The sequence below is a fragment of the Bufo gargarizans genome, chromosome 10, assembly GCF_014858855.1.
Source record: "Bufo gargarizans isolate SCDJY-AF-19 chromosome 10, ASM1485885v1, whole genome shotgun sequence".
Classification (NCBI taxonomy): Eukaryota; Metazoa; Chordata; class Amphibia; order Anura; family Bufonidae; genus Bufo; species Bufo gargarizans.
The window spans coordinates 16518844-16523426 of record NC_058089.1 but is presented as its reverse complement, the minus strand read 5'-3'; positions in this window follow the sequence as shown (position 1 = coordinate 16523426).

Here is a 4583-nt window from a genome sequence, read left to right as displayed (position 1 = left end):
CTGTACTCTGCTCCAGCTGCATCTATGATGTGCCTCATCAGTCTGTGAGTGCTACTGGAGAGTGCCTGCCACTGCTGCCTGCTGTACTCTGCTCCAGCTGCATCTATGATGTGCCTCATAAGTCTGTGAGTGCTACTGGAGAGTGCCTGCCACTGCTGCCTGCTGTACTCTGCTCCAGCTGCATCTATGATGTGCCTCATCAGTCTGTGAGTGCTACTGGAGAGTGCCTGCCACTGCTGCCTGCTGTACTCTGCTCCAGCTGCATCTATGATGTGCCTCATCAGTCTGTGAGTGCTACTGGAGAGTGCCTGCCACTGCTGCCTGCTGTACTCTGCTCCAGCTGCATCTATGATGTGCCTCATCAGTCTGTGAGTGCTACTGGAGAGTGCCTGCCACTGCTGCCTGCTGTACTCTGCTCCAGCTGCATCTATGATGTGCCTCCTCAGTCTGTGAGTGCTACTGGAGAGTGCCTGCCACTGCTGCCTGCTGTACTCTGCTCCAGCTGCATCTATGATGTGCCTCCTCAGTCTGTGAGTGCTACTGGAGAGTGCCTGCCACTGCTGCCTGCTGTACTCTGCTCCAGCTGCATCTATGATGTGCCTCATCAGTCTGTGAGTGCTACTGGAGAGTGCCTGCCACTGCTGCCTGCTGTACTCTGCTCCAGCTGCATCTATGATGTGCCTCCTCAGTCTGTGAGTGCTACTGGAGAGTGCCTGCCACTGCTTGCCTGCTGTACTCTGCTCCAGCTGCATCTATGATGTGCCTCATCAGTCTGTGAGTGCTACTGGAGAGTGCCTGCCACTGCTGTCTGCTGTACTCTGCTCCAGCTGCATCTATGATGTGCCTCCTCAGTCTGTGAGTGCTACTGGAGAGTGCCTGCCACTGCTGCCTGCTGTACTCTGCTCCAGCTGCATCTATGATGTGCCTCCTCAGTCTGTGAGTGCTACTGGAGAGTGCCTGCCACTGCTGCCTGCTGTACTCTGCTCCAGCTGCATCTATGATGTGCCTCATCAGTCTGTGAGTGCTACTGGAGAGTGCCTGCCACTGCTGCCTGCTGTACTCTGCTCCAGCTGCATCTATGATGTGCCTCCTCAGTCTGTGAGTGCTACTGGAGAGTGCCTGCCACTGCTGCCTGCTGTACTCTGCTCCAGCTGCATCGATGATGTGCCTCATCAGTCTGTGAGTGCTACTGGAGAGTGCCTGCCACTGCTGCCTCCTGTACTCTGCTCTAGCTGCATCTATGATGTGCCTCATCAGTCTGTGAGTGCTACTGGATAGTGCCTGCCACTGCTGCCTGCTGTACTCTGCTCCAGCTGCATCTATGATGTGCCTCCTCAGTCTGTGAGTGCTACTGGAGAGTGCCTGCCACTGCTGCCTGCTGTACTCTGCTCCAGCTGCATCTATGATGTGCCTCATCAGTCTGTGAGTGCTACTGGAGAGTGCCTGCCACTGCTGCCTCCTGTACTCTGCTCCAGCTGCATCTATGATGTGCCTCCTCAGTCTGTGAGTGCTACTGGAGAGTGCCTGCCACTGCTGCCTGCTGTACTCTGCTCCAGCTGCATCTATGATGTGCCTCCTCAGTCTGTGAGTGCTACTGGAGAGTGCCTGTCACTGCTGCCTATTACTACTAATTATTATTACTATTAATACTGCCTACTATTCTAGAGCAACAGTAGCTGCTGCCAGCCACACCCTGCTCCAGCTGTCTCTAGATCCCAGCTGATACACTTCATCAGGTCATGAGCTGCTGCCCTACTCTGCTCTAGCTGTCTCTACATTTCATCTAGTATGCCTTGTCAGTCCATGAGTGCCATTGTAGTGTGCCAGCCACTGCTACCTGCATATTATGCTCTAGATGTTCCTACATTACAGCTGATCCCCTTGTCAGTCCTTCAGTGCCATTCCAGAGTGCCAGTGGCTGCTGCCTGCTACACCCTGCTCCAGCTGTCTCTACATTCAGGTGATTCGCCTTACCAGGCCATAAGAGCCCCTTCAGAGTGTCAGCTGCTGCCATACTCTGCTCTAGCTGTCTCTTCATTTCAGCTGATATGCTCCCTCAGTCCATGAGTGCCATTCTAGTGTGCCAGCTACTGCTACATCTGTCTCTGTGTCCCAGCTGATATACTTCACCCATCCATAAATGCCCCTCCAGAGTGCCAGCCTCTACTGCCCACTTATTCTGCTCCAGCTGTCCATACATTCCAGCTACTACACCAGTCCACGAATGCCACTGTAGAGCCCCAGTCGCTGCTGCCTGCTATCCCCTGCTCCAGCAGTCAGCTACCTAGATGGTTCCCAGCATCCTGACATACTAACTCAGAACTTGTGCCTACTTCTGGGGAGACTGGAGGGATTGGCAAGGAGTCATTACTATTGCCCATTTGAGCATTTACATTGTGACTTCCTCATCTGGAAAACCCCCCGAAGAAGAAAGTACTGAAAATATTAGCATTGTGCCACCTGAATTCCACATTGACACTTTTATATTACATAATCTCCATTGTTACCACTTTGTGTTTCATTTCATTGCATGACGCCTTCGTTCTTCTATTGTTCTCTTTATATATAGCGTAAGATTGATAATTATACAAATCCCTGTTACTTGCGCCTCATAAGATAGCACATTGTTACACTATTATTTATTAAAAGGGGTTGTCCAGAATCTTCAAATATTTTGCATATAGAAAATCTGATATAAGCAACATTCCCTGCTATTTGCCAAATTTTTGTAAATCCCAAGGGAACCTTTTAATTTTGCAATAATTGGATCCAATAGGATTATCAGATATTCTAGATTATTAGACAGTCAAACAAAATTATATATACCGCAAGCCCCGGAGGAGTGGAAGCAGAAGATGAGAGTAGTAGTGGCTCTGGCTGCAAGAGTTATTCACAGCGGCAATCCTCACACCGATACTCCCTAGCGCCAGGGCAGTGACAGGAGGGCACACCCTTTCTTCCCTCGGGGTACACCCTGATGTTGGGGCTCCTGCTTGATCGTAGTTGGGGTTCTCTTAGATGTTCTGTGTTGTACAGGTGCAAGGAAGGAAATGTAAGTGCTGTGGCCGGCAAATGGTGCCGGAGTCAGTAACCTGACCAGATAAATCTCTCTTTACTGAAGTGAAGAATGGGAGTTGTAGTACATCCAACAATATCAAAACTGTTCCAAAACAATTGACAGTGCAGATCTTCCCAGATAGCAATGTATGGATATAGGCCAGTATGGGGATTGTAGAACTCCTAAGGCTGGCAATATTATTCTTGTAATGGTGCCTGTAATTCCCAGCTGAGGGGTACAGGAGTAAGATATGGCTGGCTAGACTGTGTCCAAGTGTGAAAGGTGTCTTATCATGTGTCCCTTTCACTGCAGTAAAGTCTATCAGCCTTAACCAGTAAACACCTTACTGACTGTCTCCAGTGCTCGGCCCTGCAGATTCTTAACATTTTAGTTCTTTCCTTTTCCTGGAGTACTGTGAAGTAAAGATAGGTTTCTCTTTGTGGATCTCTCATAGGTAGTGATTCTCTGGTTCTTTGAGGAGTGAGCACATACAGCTTCTCTCACTTCCTCAGCTAACACACTAGGGGCCAGGGGTGGACCAGGAACTTAAAGTGGCCATGGAAAAAAATAATCTAAAAGTGGCCCCATGTTGTAGGTGGGCCCAAATTGCCAAGCCGGGCAACACAAAAGGGGGGGCCAGCGATATCTTAGTGCAGCACAATGTACCGCCCCATCAGAACAAAATACATAAAATACTGCCTGAAGAACCAAATACAACAGAACAAAATACTACCGCCTCAGCTGCCGTATACAACTGTGAGGATGGCAATACAAATGAATTCGAGGGCATCTGCCAGCTAGGTGCATAAGTACTTAATGCTGAGAATGTCTGATTGTTATGCACCAGGCTGGCAGCCATGAGGAGGGCAGGGATGTCCCCCTGGGCATCGGCACACCAGGAAATTTAACTGTAGGGTCTATGGCCTGTCCACCACTGCTAGGGGAAGAGTCAGGATTATTAACCCCGACTGATCCATACAAAACTATTCTGCATTACAAGGCATTAACATAAAATTCTGAACAGTTTGCAAGTACCCTATTCTAGCGTACTGCATATAAAGCTCACTTGCACAGATGTACGTGGTAGCTTTTGGGGCCCGATGCAAAATCTGCATCAGGTCCACCATGTGCCATTTAGAATACTGGAGTCTTCTCCTATGAGCCCTCTCAAGCACAGGGGTCCTTTTTGTGACAGCTATCTCTACACTCCATGGACAGGGTGCAAGGAAAATTTTGATTTTAAATTAGTTACATTTCCTAATTGTTTCTCTCCTTCTGTTTCAACTTTTGATCCTTTGCAAATAGTCTTGGCCATTAGAATGCATAGTAAACCCAGAGGCAGTCTCGCTGCAGGGCTCTATCTATCCGAAGCACAAACACCGTCCTTCTTTTATGGTGCCATACTGTATAATTAGGATGTTTATTAGCTGCGGCATTTTGCATACCTGAGCCGAAGGGAGGTGCAAGTGACACCAGTGCTATATAAATGTCATGCTTAATAGCTTCAAAGAACACACTTGTCATC